Genomic DNA, 17,500 nt, shown 5'->3' on the forward strand with positions numbered 1-17,500 from the left:
CACAGCACATAACACAGTGGAAGGCTTCTCACCATCTCTTTCCTCCTGCCCAGAAAATACAAGGTACCGTTTTCTATTCCACTTCTGCAGTACCATGACGCGTTTTCATATTAATTTTCTACTTACTATTTGGTGATTTTATACAGCTTCAGATATTTATGTAGGGATTAATTTAGTGAAGACTCTCGCCATTAACCCCTCCAGTACCATGACGCGTTTCTATATTCATTCTACTTACTATTTGGTGATTCTATACAGCTTCACAAACTCATGTGGGGGATTACAATAGTGAAGACTGTAGCCATTAATCTTCTCATCTCTATAGACCCTTACTAATGTAAATATAATGTTTTAATGATACACAAATCTCAAGGAAAAGATGTGTCCCAGTACTGAAGGGGTTAATCTTCTGACCTCCATAGATCCCTCCTAAGGTCAATAAAATCATCTAATCATAACTAAAACTCAAGGTAAAAAATGTGTTCCAGTACTGAAGAGGTTAATAGTAGAAGGAATTTAGACTGCAAGAAAATCTGTGTGCTCATATTTTTGTTTTACTACTACTACTACTACTACTACTACTACTACTACTACTACTACTACTACTACTACTACTACTACAACAACAACTACTACTACTACTACTACTACTACTACTACTACTACTACTAATAATAATAATAATAATAATAATAATAATAATAATAATGATAATAATAATAGTAATAATAATAATAAACAGTTTACTCAGACATAAGCAACTTTTGAGGTGAAAATATACATCTTACAGGGAGAAATATCCTTATAATACATAGTTAAAATTACATACCGTTTCGTTCGCCAGGTGTGTGCAGGTAAATGTTTGGTGGCTGATGAAGTGATGTGTATCTAAACAAGTCTAAATGAATATTGCTCGTTATGAATGACTCGCACTATACAATTATGCCTTATTTACTCTGTTACAAGCAATTATTAAGTTATACGCTCAAATATGGAAAGTATTTTAATGAATGGGCTATAATAGTTTTAGCACATATGTGTATAGTTGCATATATTTTCATCTTTTAACACTAGAGTATATAATTTAACCCCTTCAGTAACATGAGTTTTCATATTAATTCAGCTTACTATTTGGCGGTTTCACAGAGCTTCAAAACATATATTGGGATTAGAATAGTAAAGACTCTCGCCATTAATCTTTTGACCTCCATAGACCCTTCCTAACACAAATATAATCGTCTTATCATACCCAAAACGAAGGTAAAAATGTGCCTCAGTATAGAAGGGGGTAAAACTTTGAACATTACGTAGATTTAGATAGAGGAAATGAAGTTAAGCATCGTTCTTAAGTAAAACAGATGACACACGAGGTACACTTTTTTTTATCTTTTAACACCAAAAGACTAATCTAAACCAGGCTAAATTACGTCTTGTCCTTAAAACCAGGCGAGGCACGACACAGCTATTAATATATGTTTAAATGGAATAAAAAAGAACTACAATAAGATACAAAAGAAACCGAATGGTGCAAGTGGAAGTGCTGAGTGGAGGTGAGTGGAGGTGCTAAGTGGAGATGCAAAGTGGAGGTGTAAAGTGGAGGTTAGCTTAGGTTAGGTTAAGTTATGAGGTATAAAGTGGAGGGAGGTGTGAAGTGGAGGTGTGAGGTGGAGGTGGTAGTGAAGTGGAGGTGTGAGGAGGAGGTGGTAAGTGGAGGTGGTAAGTGGAGGTGGTTCCCTGGTACTAACGCTCTGCTTGAAACATCCTGCACAATATCACGTCACGATCTTCACTGTTGTATGATTTTATTTCTAACGCAGAACATTAAAGGAAGCTCGTCACTGTGGCTGTGTGTGGCAGACTCCCCTCCCCTCCCCTACCAGCCCTGCCCCGCTTCCACCCAGCTCCGCCCCGACCATATTCCGCTCCACTCTTCTCATACTGACACGCTGCGCTGCTAATAAATCTTGGCTCCTTTTACCATTACTGCCAGACTGCTTTTGTCTTCATTAACACAGGTATTCTCTCTCTCTCTCTCTCTCTCTCTCTCTCTCTCTCTCTCTCTCTCTCTCTCTCTCTCTCTCTCTCTCTCTCTCTCTGCAGTTCGTTTAATTTCCTTCCCCATTCGCTCTTTGATTACTGTTGACTTTAATGTTACGCAATTAACCTCTCTCTCTCTCTCTCTCTCTCTCTCTCTCTCTCTCTCTCTCTCTCTCTCTCTCTCTCTCTCTCGCCTCCGTCCAGCCACTGCCATGCTAACTTTTAACAGTCCACTAAAGATCAAACCTTTAAACTCGTTGCCATTCATTTATATTCATCTATACATTTCTTTCCTGTCTAGACGTAGCTTCTCTTTGCCCCTGCCCAGTCAACCCGTCAGTCACACTCTAATAGGGTAATGTCCCGGCACACAGCACGCCACGTCGCTGGGAAGGTAGTGGCAGTGGCGGTGGTGGATGCGGGAATGTCACGCTACTACAGTGAGCGAATCGTGACTCTGTTTGTCTGTCTGGCTTTTTGTTTGGCATTTGTTTGTGTGTTCGTATGCTGGCTTGTAATGTCCCTCTGTCTGGCTGGCTCTGTGTGTGTGTGTGTGTGTGTGTGTGTGTGTGTGTGTGTGTGTGTGTGTGTGTGTGTGTGTGTGTGTGTGTGTGTGTGTGTGTGTGTGTGTGTTTATTGAGGACCTGTACGAGTATTTTTTCTCTCTCTCTCTCTCTCTCTCTCTCTCTCTCTCTCTCTCTCTCTCTCTCTCTCTCTCTCTCTCTCTCTCTCTCTCTCTTTCATCTTCCTCCACCTAGAGAGAAAAACTCCGAATTCTTCCTTAAAATTCATGTAATTTCCTACTTGTCACGGTCCTCTTCCTCCTCCTCCTCCTCCTCCTCCTCCTCCTCCTCCTCCTCCTCCTCCTTCTCTTGCCTCTCTTCCTCCTGGTGTTTTTCCTCCTCTTTTTCTTGATTATTTGTTCCCTATCTTTGCTTCATTTCCCAAGGTCATGACCCCTACACACACACACACACACACTCTCTCTCTCTCTCTCTCTCCACACACACACACACAAACAGGCTGAATCGTATGTTTTCCCACCCTATGTTTACTTACTACTACGTTGCCTCTTATTCTCTCACAGTTTTCATAGATTTCCTCTTTTTTTTCATGATCATTCTTTATCTTTATCCTTTACGTATATTTCATGAGTACAGGGCGAGGATCGGGTGGTTGCTGTGTGTTTTATTTCCTACCCTCTTTTTACCGGGATTCTTTACTTATACTACCTAAACAAAGGCTGAGATTCAAGTGTTCTTTCTATTTTCTTGCTTTTAATTTGTTATTCATGGTGCGTCTAGGCTTGCGTTGTGTGTTCCTTCTCCAAACGCCACTTCCCACATCTGTGCTTTGGTTGTGTAGTGTTTACGATAGAGGGAAGATAGAGAAACACACTTACTTTACACTCTTCAGTACTGGAACGCGTTTTTACCATCAGTTTTAGATATGATTAGACGATTTTATATATTAGGAAGCGTCTATGAAGGTTGGAATATTAATGGCCAGAGTCCTCACTAATTTAACCCTCACATGAGTTTCTGAAGCTGCATAATATCATCAAATGGTAAGCAGAATAAATGTGAAAACGTGTCATGGTAGTGTATGTGTTAAATAATGTGTACAATAATGGTTTCAGTTCGTGTATTTACCTTGTATTTTACGCCATGAATCTTATACAAGGTTAAGTTTCAAAGGAAAGATAAAGGTCTGTATTCTAAACCCTTTCTCTGTTAATTACTAACCACTTAGACACATAATTTGTTCTAAACTCGCTAGAAATTCCGAAACCTGTTCCCCTAATCCACTTTCCTTTCTCGTAGACGCCTATAAAGATTCCATACAGCGTGTTTAGTGCCGTGACTTATTGCATATCGTACGTAAAAGGCTCTCGTGGAAGAACAATTCCAAAAACCACCTAAAAAATCACCCCAATTGACGTTCTTTGAGTGTAGAATCCTTAGTTCACTTGCATTAGAATCTTGAAAACTCTTGAAAACCCTTGAAAATTTTTGAAAACTCTTGAAAACACACCAAGCTTCCTCAAAAACCTGGACGAGGCGACCAAATGTTAAGAAATAGTCTATAGCTCGGCCCGCTACAGGAGTCTAGAGCGTGTTTACTTTACCCTTCTGACGGCGTTGTTCCTTGGCGTGTTTGTGTTCTCCCTTTTAGGTTCGTTTAATGACCGGCTTCCTAGTCTTTACGAGGGAGGGGGAGGAGAGATAGACACGAGGGAGAGGAGAGAAAGGAGAAGGAGTAAGAGAAGTGAGAGGCAAGGAGAGGTAAGGAGGTAAGGAGAGAAAGGGGAAGCATAAAAGAGCCCAGAACTGTTTAGGACGTAGCGACTCCAAGGAGGGAAAAAATGAACGGAAGAGGGAAGTGGAGCAAGGAAAAGCATTTATCCCCCCACTGATGACTTTTTTGTGCTCACCTTCCCCCCGCGTCCTTTGTTTTAGTATATACTGTTTTTCGTGAAGACTAATGGGTGCCTGCCTAAGGGAGATAAGAGTTGTGGGAAAATGGTCCTTCTGTGTTGCGTTCTCTCCATAAAGGTTACTAATTAAAGGAAAAGAGAACTCTGAAATGCGTACGTTAGTTTATTTCATTGGAGGAATATTAACTCATTATCTTCCCTTATGAGTTTCTTTCTTCATCATTTGTTTGTGTAATTTGTTTGTATAATTTGTGTGTTATCTTCATGTCGCATTCTGGTTTCCTTTTTTCTTCCTCGCAGTACAGTGATTATTTTTTTGTTTTCCTTCTATTTCTTCTTTTTTTTTTGTTGTATAATCTTTCAACTCCATTTTCCTTTCAATTGGGTTTTAATTCATATCCATTTTTGTTACTATTTTAGATGCACATTTTCCTTCTCTTTCTTTTGTCTTCTCTTTTTTTCCACTGCTTCAGAATTTCCAACTTTCATTAACTGTTCATTTGATAGTTGCATTCATACCATAGAGGACAGGATACGATATGGTGTGATGATTTGGTTATAGCATACAAACTGAGCTAAATTCACGTCATGTTCTCTCCGTATCTACCTATCTTTGTCCAGTTTTTCCTTCCATCTACTAACTCAAAGTATATCCCAGATGTGTATCCTTCCAAAGCAAGGGAGCGAAGATATAAGGATGTGTGGGTGTGTAACCTAAAAAATAGAAAGCAGGAGAGGCAAGGTTGAAATATTTTGGACATGTGAAGAAGAGAAATGAGGAGGAACTAGTAAAGAAAGCAATGATGATACCAGTTACGGGGAGGAGTGTGGGTAGACAGAGAATAAGGTGGAAAGACGTGCTGAAGCGTGATATAAAAAAAAAAAATGAACTACAAGAAGGACACAATGAATAGAAACACTTGAAAAAACGTAACTGGAGCGGCTGACCTTATTACACACTAAGAATAAGGTCATATGAAGAAGAAGATGCACTGTACACTTGGAAAAACGTAAAAGGAGCGGTTGACCTTACTACACACTGATGCACTACACACTTGGAAAAACTTCACTCTAGCAGCTGAGCTTACTACATACTGGGAAGAAGATCATATGAAGAAAAAAAGCAGGAAGTGTTATTTTGGGTGTGTATTTACCTAGGTGTGCATTACTGTAAGGCCTGAGCTACACTCGTGAAGTCCAGTTTCTCGTGAGATTATTTAGCAAGTTTTCGTCTCTCAGTCTACTGTGTGCATGTGGGTGAGTGTAGGAGAGCAAGAGAAAGCCAGGGGAGACACAACAAAGTAGCCACAAACCATCAGGCAATTAACAAGGCGGGGTAGGAAGGGACCGTGGAGGGGACGAGTGCATCAAAATGTCTGTTGGGACCTATAACTCAATTTTATGTCCCTGGAAACAAAAACAAAACAAAAACAAACAGTAATAATACCTCAACCACTACCAAGGAGGAAAGGGAAGACATCATGTTTCCCTGACTCCCGCCCACCCACGTGCCTCACTCCCCCGCCTCCTTCACCCTGTCCAGCCTCGAGGAACAGCGATAAAACCCGCCGCCCGTGACCAGAAGGAGGGTGGGTGAGGGTGGGAGTTGTGGCTGCCTTCCCTGACGTCATCGTAACGGAAGAGGAGGAGGAGGAGGAGGAGGAGGAGGAGAAATAGAAGGATAAGAAAGAGAAGGCTGAGGAGGAGGAGGAGGGATATTCCAGCGGTTTTAGGATGGGTTCTAGTGGCGAGTTGCGTGTGTCTGTGATGGATTTCTGGCGCAGACAAGTGTGCTTACTGAGGAGGATAGAGGACACAGCAATGTCAGACAGAAAGCAACCAACAATCAGAGCATGTTGTGTCTGAAAAATCCTTCATGTTCGCTATCATGTTATTTACTTACTCAATGTCCATTTCACGAGTGGGAATATGAACTATTAACATTTCTGTTCTGTGTGTTGCAGGAGGCCGCCCACATTGGACGCTGCCCCGCCCCCTCGGCAGCCTGTGAGCGCCGCAATGCGTGCTGAGGAGTGGCAAGGAGTGTGAGGGAGCGCGGGCCATGGCGGAAGTGTGACGTCCGGATGGGCCACATGGGGCAGGACGAGGGGCGGGTGGCGTCTGCAGGAGGGTGGTGAGAGGTGGCACCCGGGCGGGACTGTGGCGGCGCGGGGCGGGGCAGCGAAAGGCGGGTGTATTGGGTGGCGGGAGTGGCGGTAACCTGTGTTCCAGCGGCGTGGCAAGGCCGGTTGGGTGGTGCATCAACAGCCTTGTTACCGCCGCGTCGCGTTACGTGAGCGGCGCCTCGTTGTTTTGTTACAATCGTGTTACTGTTTTTCTTACGCGCGTGTTACTGTTCCGTTTGTTGAGGACATGTTGCTGGTGTGGTAGTGAGTGTTGCTGTTTTGTTTGTTACACGTGAGTCACGCCTCGTCAGGAGTGCCCACCGCCTTACCGCTCCCCACGTGCTCCCCCTCCACCAGTGCCTAGTCACCCCAATCCCGCCCCAAGTACAACACAGCAGCCCCACGCGAGTTCCTCCGCGGGCAGGAATGGGGAGCGCTGGACGCACATGAAAGTTGAAAAAAATAGAGAAGTTGTGTCAGTGAACAGAAGATCAAGGAGCGTCCATGTTGATGCGGCGCCAGACTACAGACCAGTCACGGTGATCCTGTGTGCCAAAATGGGAAGTACAATTATTGGAAAGTAGGTACCCACATGTAGCAGCACCACGGCGGGGGAACGGAAGCTACGAGGTGAGGCGGGCGCGGGCGCGGCGCCGCCACCTCCGGAGTTGATGATGAGCGCCAGGGGCTTCCGCCGCCCCTACGCTCGCCAGCGCCGGGAGAGCGACGAAGGAGGAGGAGGGCTTCCTCTATTGCCTCATGTACTACTTTGGTGAGTACCTGACGGGACTTGGGCACGCGGGGCACCAAGGGATGCTGAGTGTCCTCTGCTGCTCGTTGGCTAACACGTGTCTGACGCAGCAGAGTGACATGCGTGGTTCCTGTTGCCTCACAGATACTATAACGAACATTACCATACATTCTTCCCACAGGACACCAAGCACTGTCCTCCACAACACACTCTTTCCTATAAATGTTCTATATGTTTCCTTCACTTTTACTAAAATTCGCAGTAAAACTTTGGACGTGCAAGTCATCACACCTCCCAGCAATTATCAAACAACGATGCTGGGCGTCTAGCACCGAGCTGAGGGAGAAGACGATTCCAGAGTGTGAGGTGAAGCGAGTCAGGCTTCAGCAACCTGTGGCCACGCCTTCAGATCAGACTTGCGGCCCTGGTGGATCCACCGCCCCTCCACCTCCTCTTTAAGCCGCCACGTCGCCCGCCGCTCCTCCAAAGGGCAGAAACTCTCTATGTTTTTTTTACACCCGAATTCAATAGTTCCCGGGGTTGGCGGTGTGCCCTCGAAGCCTCACCTGGTGTGGGAGGCCCGACACTCCCTCCCACAGGATACACCAGGTTTAGTTTTTTCCTTCTTTTTTTTCCATCAGGCGCACTCCGATATCGGCCACACATCTCCGCGAAGGCCTCATATTTTCAGCCTCCACGCCCGGGTGTCGCATGTGTTCGTCCCGCCGCCGCAAGGGGAAGACCCAACACGCTCTCTCGCCAGCGATATTTCACCTATGTTGTGTGCGGCTGATACGACCCCGCCCCTACTTTCCCCCTTCATCCGGGCCATCCTCAGCCCCAAACTACATTTCCCTCATGGATTCCCCGCTACGTACATACCCTCCACGAAATTCACTTATCTCCCCCACCACACACACACACACACACACACACACACACACACACACACACCTCCGATCTTCTATCCCCTTTCCCTTTACACTTTCCTCCGTTGCGTTTCGATAAGGTTATGCCTCCGTCTTTCTTCTTCCTGTCCTTCCTTCCTTTCTCTATTCCTCCTTTCCTTACTTTTCCTCTCTCATCTTTCGTTCTCACTCGGCTGGTTCCTTCTTACATTTACCCAAATATTCTCTCACTTCTCTAGTCTCTCCCTCTGTTCGTCCTTCAGGCCCCTGCCACTCAACCCTTACCATTATCTCTTAGCCATTACATGAGGCACCTCTTCCCTGTCTTAATCCCCCTGCCACGATCCACGCTAACGCCCACCCACCCTCTCCTCACCCTCCTGTCCTCATTCCCTCTCTTCTCTCCTCCCCCTCTCGCGCATCGCAATCTTCGTCCCTCCCTCTCACCGCCTCATCCTGATCCTCTCCCCTCGTCTGATTGCTTGAGGGAGAAACAATGCCGCTTAATTTTGGGTTCACATTTAAGGATTCTCTCTCTCTCTCTCTCTCTCTCTCTCTCTCTCTCTCTCTCTCTCTCTCTGATATGGAAATTGAGGCATACATGTTTCATATTATGTACGTATGTATGCATTTTTGTATTATGTATGTATATATATATATATATATATATATATATATATATATATATATATATATATATATATATATGTGTGTGTGTGTGTGTGTGTGTGTGTGTGTGTGTGTGTGTGTGTGTGTGTGTGTGTGTGTGTGTGTGTGTGTGTGTGTGTGTGTGTGTGTGTGTGTGTGTGTGTGTGTGTGTGTGTGTGTGTGTGTGTGTGTGTGTAATTTAGTAATTAATTTATTTAGTTGTTAGTTTTTGTAAGAGAGGTTTTGATTAATCCTTTTCCTTCACATCCACCATATCACCAAACCCTACTCAAAACACCCACCCCACCCCCCCATCCTCCCACATCACCACCAGGCCACCACACCACCTACCCCCAACCTTTCCATACCCCAGCATAGCCATCCAAGTCACCCCACATCCCTCCATGGCAGCACACACCCCACCGCACCCCAAACATCAGTATTCCAACACCATCCCTACCAGCAAGGGAAAAATATACAGTTTCCCACCTCCCTCTCATCAACTCTTTAATTCGCCTTCCTGCCCCACTTGTCCTGTACATCACGACCTTCACACTGTTCCATATATTCTAACTACGTGGCAGGGAAATCATTACAACACGAGATATTCCTTACTTTTCATGTTCTGCCTCTTTTTCTTCCCTAATCACTTTTCGTAATTGTTTTCCTTGTTGTTGACGTATCCTTGTCTGACGTCACGACCTTCAAAGTAGTTCATTCCAGCCACGTGGCAGGAAAAACATGACAACACGAGATATTCCTTACTTTTCATGTTCCATTTCCTTTAATTTCCCTAATCAATTCATCTCTTGTTTTCCGTATTGTCTCTTGGCTGACATCACAATCCTCACACTAGTCCATATATTCCAGCCACGTGGCGGGAAAAACATGACAAGACGAGATATTCCTTATTTTTCATGTTCTACCTCCTTTTTTTCCCTAATCAATTCATTTTATGTTTTCCTTATTGTTTACGTAATCTTGGCTGACATCACAATCTTCACACTAGTCCATATATTCCAGCCACGTGGCGGGAAAAAACATGACAAGACGAGATATTCCTTATTCTCATGTTCCACCTCCTTTCTTTTCCTAATCATTTCCTCTCGTGATTGTGTTCCTTATAGTCTACGTATCCTTGGCAGACATTCCTTACTTTTCACATTCCACCACCTGTTTTTTCCCTAATCAACTCTTCTCGTAGCTGTTTTCTTTATTCTCTACGCACCCTTGGCAGGAAGCGCTACAGCAGGCAACCTCAACGCACCTGTCGCTGTTACACTATTCAAATCCCTATGCGGTGCTTGATTCTCTCCTCAGGGAAGGCGGGGGAGATTCAGACACATATGCGGACAGATTCACGCGGCCTCAACGCCCTCCTTGTGGGAAGCAGCCGTCGCCATTCCCACTTTCATGGGAACTCGAAAACGCTTGTATGTAGATCTAAGAGTGTTTGGAAGAGAAATAGTAGGAGGAGGAAGAGGAGGAGAAGGAAGAGGAGGAGAATGCGGAGAAATACGAGTGGTAACAGGAAAAGGAGATGAAGGAGAATGACGATGACGTGGATGAGACGGAGGAAGTGGGATAAGAGGAGGAGGAGGAGAAGGAAACTGAGGAGGTAAGAGAGAGAAGTGAAAGTGAGAAGTGAGGCTGGAAGTGTGTGTGGGTGATGTCGATGGGAGAAAATAGGAGAAAAATGGAAAAAGGAAAGAAAAACACTTTACAAACCCTGAATTCCGTCCTCCACCTTCTCCTCCTCCTCCTACTTACCTACCTACTGAGCCTCATGGAATATTCAGAGACGTTGAAGATTTGCATAAAGAAGGATAAAGTTTGATGGAGTCTTAACACTCTGTAAACACCGACGAATGAACCGTCTTATCATGACGTTCTTTTCTTCACAAACAAAACAAAACAAAGAAGGCTGAGTTACATGTAAGTACAGAACGAGTAACTGAAAATAGTCGTAAAGCTCATTTCGTTAGCGCACTAAAGCTTCGTTACTTTTGCCGCGGTGAACAAAAGTAGGTGAAAGCAAGAAAAAAATGGTTACAAAATTCTCTCTCTCTCTCTCTCTCTCTCTCTAAACTAATCTCACAAATGGATTTTTCCCATTAATATCACCTTAACTCACGACAACTAATAGTACTGGATCACCTTTATACGTATTCCAGCACCGATGCATATTACACATTGAAGTCATTTTTCCTCCCCTACCACACACATTCGAACGGCGGCGGTATTAAATGAAACGCCGCATTCGAACACAATCAAATGCAAATAGTGGACACAGGAGCACTAGTATATTGAATTGCAGGCCGGCACTTCAGACCTCACACAGACACACACACACACACACACACACACACACACACACACACACACACACACACACACACACACAGCTACATCTTTACTAAATGCGGTTTCTTTGTACAATTTGTAAATATTAACAGATAATATTTAATCGCGTATTATTCTACTAATAAAGCAAATATGTCATGGAGGTTCGGCAAGACAGACTGGTGTTGAAGTATATATCTATTTGAGTACGTGTGCATCTTCTTAACACCTTGATTGCCATGACGCGTTCCCATATTCATTTTGCTTATTATTAGGTGTTTACAGCTTCAGAAACTCATGTGGGAGATTGAAATAGTAAGACTGTGGAAATTAATCTTCTGATCTCCATAAGCCCTTCCTAATGTCAATAATATAGTCTAATTGTACACAAATCTCAAGGTAAAAATGAGTCATTGTATTGAAGTAGTATTAAATAGACAAATAACTAACGAGAGAAGAGGATATATATAAACGTGGAGACAGAGAAGGAAGAAGACAAATATGTACATAATAACACAACGAAACTAAATCACTACACACACACACACACACACACAAACACTGGAACTCTCTACCTGCTTCTGTATTCCGAACTTCCTATGACTTGATTTCATTTAAGAGGGGGTTTCAAGACATTTATCTCTTTTTAGGTTAACTTTCTCGAATCTACAAGGTGACTGGTAACTAAACGGGTCTTTTTCTCCTCTCTGTTTTACCCATGGACAGTTTTTCCCTTCTTACATAAAAAACAACACCACAGAAACCACGCTACATTAACCTACCTTGCCTCATTCCTCACTCACCTTCATCCACATCTCCGCACGGCCTGTCAGTCGCTTGGCTATCCTCTGAGGAAAGAAGCAAGACTGTTATTCACGCTACGCCCTTCCGAGTGAAGTCACAGCCTTTTATTCCAAGTTAAAAAGCAGTTTCTATGTAAATGATTCCCCGACACTGTGCCACGAGGCGAGTAGGGGAGGGAGATGGAGGAAAATAGGAGGGTAAAATGGAGAGGTGGAAAGAGAGAAGGAGAGGGTAGCAAAAGTGAAGACGTAAATCTTAATCATGTCTTAAGAGGATGATTGCAGTAGGGAGAGGAGGAGGATAGACGGAGAAGGAGGGAAGGAGGAGGAGGAGGAGGAGGAGGAGGGGAGAGGAGAGGAAGGGAAGGAAGTGCGTGTGAAAGAAGACCAAAGAATAGCGCACAATGGAATAAAAGAATGGAAGGAAAGAAGGAAGGAAGGAAAGAAGGAAGCATGGAAGAAATGGAAGAAGGAAGGAAGACTGGAAGGAAGGGAGGAAGGGAAAGAGGGAGGAACAAACAAGGACAGAGATAAGTAGAAAAGAGAGAAGGAGGAGGAGGAGGAGGAGGAGGAGGAGGAGGAGGAGGAGGAGGAGGAGGAGGAGGAGGAGGAGGAGGAGGAGGAGGAGGAGGAGGAGAAAAATGCTAATGATAACGGAAGCAAGAAAATAAGTTTATATTTGTGATACTAAGAAGATTATTTTGCAGTAAATACTCTCTCTCTCTCTCTCTCTCTCTCTCTCTCTCTCTCTCTCTCGGACATTATACCAAGTGCGTCGAGGATGAGAGAGAGAGAGAGAGAGAGAGAGAGAGAGAGAGAGAGAGAGAGAGAGAGAGAGAGAGAGAGAGAAGGAAGATAGCCCAGCAGACTAATCCCCTCCCCCACTTCTCTCTTTTCCCCTCTACCCCCTCTCTTCCCTCCCGGGTCACGTGATCAATCTTCCCTCCCCTGGGCCACACACATCAGCTGGAGTGGTGACGTCAGCGCTCCCTGGCTGACGTCACTCATGATGTCATAGGTGGAGGTGGAGAGAGTACTGGTGTTCCTCTCTCTCTCTCTCTCTCTCTCTCTCTCTCTCTCTCTCTCTCTCGCTTTCACTAATTCGTTTATACACAGCCAGAGAGAGAGAGAGAGAGAGAGAGAGAGAGAGAGAGAGAGAGAGAGAGAGAGAGAGAGAGAGAGAGAGAGAGAGTTGGAAAAAAAAGACAAAGTGCATGACCCTCACTCTCCTCTTCCGCTCTCTTTCTCTTCCTCTCCTTCCTCTCTCCCTCTTCCTTTCCCCTCTTCCTCTCTCTTCCTCTCTCACTCATCCTTTGTCTCACCCTTCTTCGTCTCCTGTCCTCTCCCTCCCTACCATCTCCTCCTCCTTCTCCTCCTCCTCCTCCTCCTTCTCCTCCTCCTCCTCCTCCTCCTCCTCCTCCTCCTCCTCCTCCTCCTCCTCCTCCTCCTCCTCCTCCTCCTCCTCTTCCTCGTCCCTCTATTCTTAAAGTAATAAATACATTAATACCCCCACTTTCTTCCACGAGTCTTCTTCTTCCTCCTCCTCCTCCTCCTCCTCCTCCTCCTCCTCCTCCTCTTCCTCCTCCTCCTCCAAGTATGTTTGTCAACTTTATTAAAACAATTTTTCCCCGTAATTAAAAAGAAGAAAGAGTAGTAATTAGCTTTAGTGAGGCAGGTGTTTTAGCGGCCAGGTGAGGAAGGAGCACTACCTTGATTGCACGGCCCGCGGAACAGGAGGAGGAGGAGGAGGAGGAGGAGGAGGAGGAGGAGGAGGAGGAGGAGGAGGAGGAGGAGGAGAATGGAGGGCAAAGAGGGAGGGAGCAATGCTGGGAGGAGAAAACAAGTAGTGAGATTATCATAAGAGGAGGAAGAGGAAGAGTGTATGGGTGGGAGGAGGAGGAGGAGGAGGAAAAGGAGAAGGAGAATGGAGGGCGAAGAGGGAGGGAGGAATGCTGGGAGGAGAAAACAAGTAGAGATATTATCATAAGAGGAGGAAGAGGAAGAGGAAGAGGAAGAGGAAGAGTGTATGGGTGGGAAGGAAGTGAAGGGAAAAAATGAAAACTACTTATGATTATGAAAAGACGAAGGAAAATTCTGACAATGGATTACATAAAAGATGCACAGAGATTGATTCACACTTCTAGTTGTAAAAATAAACACTTAGCCCTTTCAATACTGGGACACATTTTTACCTTGAGATTTGTATATGATTAGACCATTTTATTGACATTGGGAAGGGTCTATGGAGGTCAGAAGATTAATGGCCACAGTCTTCACTATTCTAACCTCTTCAATACTGGGACACATTTTAACTTAAGATTTGTGAACGATTAGACCATTTTATTGACATTTGGAAGGGTCTATGGAGGTCAGAAGATTAATGGCCACAGTCTTCACTATTCTAACCTCTTCAATACTGGGACACATTTTAACTTGAGATTTGTGAACGATTAGACCATTTTATTGACATTGGGAAGAGTCTATGGAGGTCAGAAGATTAAGTGGCCAGTCTTCACTAGTTAAATCAACCAAATAACTTTCTGAAGCTGTATAAAATCACCAAATAGTAAGCAGAGGGAATATGGAAACGCGTCATGGTACTGAAGATGTTAAGGAGGGAAAAAAGATGAAGGAAGAAGTGGTAGTTAAAATATTTCATTCCAAGATAGTGGATGTGAAGATTCGTTCGCTAAATTCTCTGATAAAATATATTCTTTTTATTTCTATGCAGGAGAGAGGGTCAGCCAAGAGCAAAAAAGAGAAAAAAAATGAAAGAAAGAAAAAAAAAGGCCCTTGAAGAAAGAAAGAAAAGCGTTAGGCAAAATTAGGGAGCAAATGTCTTGATACCTCCCTCTTGAAAGAAAACAAGTCGTAGGAAGGCGGAAATACAGAAGCAGGCAGGGAGTTCCAGAGTCTGCCAGTAAGAATGATTGAGAGTACTGGTTAGAATACGTAAACAAGAGAGAGAGATGACTTCTTTCAATAGAGAGGTTTCTTTTTTATTTCGGCTGACCCTCTGACAAGCACGGGGACTGCCAATTAAGCGGGCCTTTTTATTTATTTATTTTTTTTTTTTTTGTCCTTGCCCAATTTTCCTCTTAGATAAAAATGAAGTTTTGTTTAAATAGTTATCTAGTGCGATATGTGAAGTCTGGTTGTAGTCAAAAATTTCTATTCATTTATCAATTTCTCTCTCTCTCTCTCTCTCTCTCTCTCTCTCTCTCTCTCTCTCTCTCTCTCTCTCTCTATCTATCTATCTATCTATCTATCTATCTATCTATCTATCCATCTATCCATCTATCTATCTATTTATAAGATTTGGAAACGAACGAAAAGGATGAAAAGACCTATAGAGGAGGAGTAAAGAATAAAAAAAGTAAGATGAGGAGGAAAGAGAGATGGAGGAAGAGGAACAGGAGGAGGAGGAGGAGGAAGACGAGGAGGAGGAGGAGAGGATGCATTCAATATCACGAAAATGTACCGGATATTTCATGAACACACACTATAAAATATTCTGGTGACGGAAAACGAACTCAGGTGATGAAAAAAGAGAGAGGGGGAAACGATACAAAAAATATAAGTCTAGGATGATCTCGAAAAAAAAAAAGTAATAACAATAATATATACAAGAATAAAAAAAAAAAAAATACGTAAAAAATAAAAAATAAAAACTTGCAGGTAACAATAATCTCTTAGTCAATAAAGTAGATTTTGCATAAACTTAGTGTTGTATTTGCCTTCTTCAGTATATGAGATAATAATAATAATGAATAAACAAGAATAAAAGATATACAGTAAAATACATAAAAAATATATAAACTTGCAGGTAAAAATTATCTCTTTGTCAATAATGGAGTTTTTTTTTTTTTTTTTGCTACTGATATAATTAATGTTGTTGTTGTTTTCTTCAGTTCATGAGAAGAAAAATATACTGAAGGAGAGAAAATAAAATAAAAAAAATAAATAAATAAGAGACAGGATAATTCAAATACTCAAAAAAATATAGAGAAATGAATAAAAAAAGAAGAGAAGCAGATAAATACGTGAATCAATAAATAAATAGATAAACATTTAAGTGAAGAATAATTAAGAAAACTATTTATAGACTACCAATCCATGAACCAATATCAAAACAAACACGAATGCAATAATCAGAGAACACACACACACACACACACACACACACACACACACACACACACACACACACACAGACACGCAAAGAACTTCAAGGGAGTCTTCGCGGGATTCCAAATACATTCCTCCCTCCTTCCCTCCTTCCCTCCCTTCCCTCATCTTTCCCTCCTTCCCTCCTTCCCTCCTTCCATCCTTCCCTCCACCCCTTCCACCCCGCCCGCCTCTCACCCACGCACTCACCGCCTCCCGCACACACTCTTTAAGACCTTACCCTTCCACCTCTCTCCAACTTTTATCTCCCTCTTCCGCTCAAGTAAAAGTTCCTAGCAAGTCTCTCTCTCTCTCTCTCTCTCTCTCTCTCTCTCTCTCTCTCTCTCTCTTACAGGCAAAAGGATAACGGAAGATACACAACTGATAAAAGAAAGAAAAATGAACAATAATGGAGGAAAGCCAAGAAGAAGAAGAAGAAGAAGAAGAAGAAGAAGAAGAAGAAGAAGAAGAAGAAGAAGAAGAAGAAGAAAAAAAAAAAATACAAGAAAAAAAAGAAAAATATGAAAACTACATAGAAAAACTAAAAAAAACAACGAGAGAGAGAGAGAGAGAGAGAGAGAGAGAGAGAGAGAGAGAGTCGCAGTAGAGGGCAGGGCGCGTGCAGGACAACACAAAGTAGATTATAGAACACAAGGCGCCTCCACCTGAAGAGCCTATTACGTGCACTCATTACCAGAACCACCTGCTGTGTTCCTGGCGCCCTTACCCGGTCACCTCCTGGCTGGGGAAGGCCGGGGCAAGACGGGGCGGGGCAGGACTGAGCGGGGCAGGACGGGGCGGGGCAGAGAGGGCGAATGGAGGGGCAGAGAGGGACAGCAGTCTCTCTCTCTCTCTCTCTCTCTCTCTCTCTCTCTCTCTCTCTCTTAATTGTTTCCTCATCCCTTCCCCTTCACTACTTCCCTTCAATCACTCAATCTCTCTCTCTCTCTCTCTCTCTCTCTCTCTCTCTCTCTCTCTCTCTCTCTCTCTCTCACCCATTCATTCTCGTAATTGCTTGTTCCTTCACTATTCTCTCTCTTTCTCTCTCTCTCTCTCTCTCTCTCTCTCTCTCTCTCTCTCTCTCTCTCTCTCTCTTGTAATTACTTGATTTATCTCTAATATCCTTCTTTGGTCTTGTTTTTCTTCTCATTTCTTCCTCCATTTATCATCTTTCTCTCTCTCTTCTTCCTCCGTCATTCTTATCCTTTGTTGGTTTTCTCCTTAAATTTTCCTCATCATCTTCTCCAATCCCAAATCATTCGTTTCCTTCAGTAATATTC

At 43.5% G+C, this 17,500-nt stretch overlaps 1 pseudogene; it reads left to right on the forward strand.

The window, feature by feature from the left end:
- The window catches only part of LOC123503728, a 96,175-nt pseudogene that overhangs the window by 20,628 nt on the left and 58,047 nt on the right, over positions 1-17,500 (forward strand).

This window comes from Portunus trituberculatus, chromosome 14, assembly GCF_017591435.1.
Source record: "Portunus trituberculatus isolate SZX2019 chromosome 14, ASM1759143v1, whole genome shotgun sequence".
In the NCBI taxonomy this organism is placed as follows: Eukaryota; Metazoa; Arthropoda; class Malacostraca; order Decapoda; family Portunidae; genus Portunus; species Portunus trituberculatus.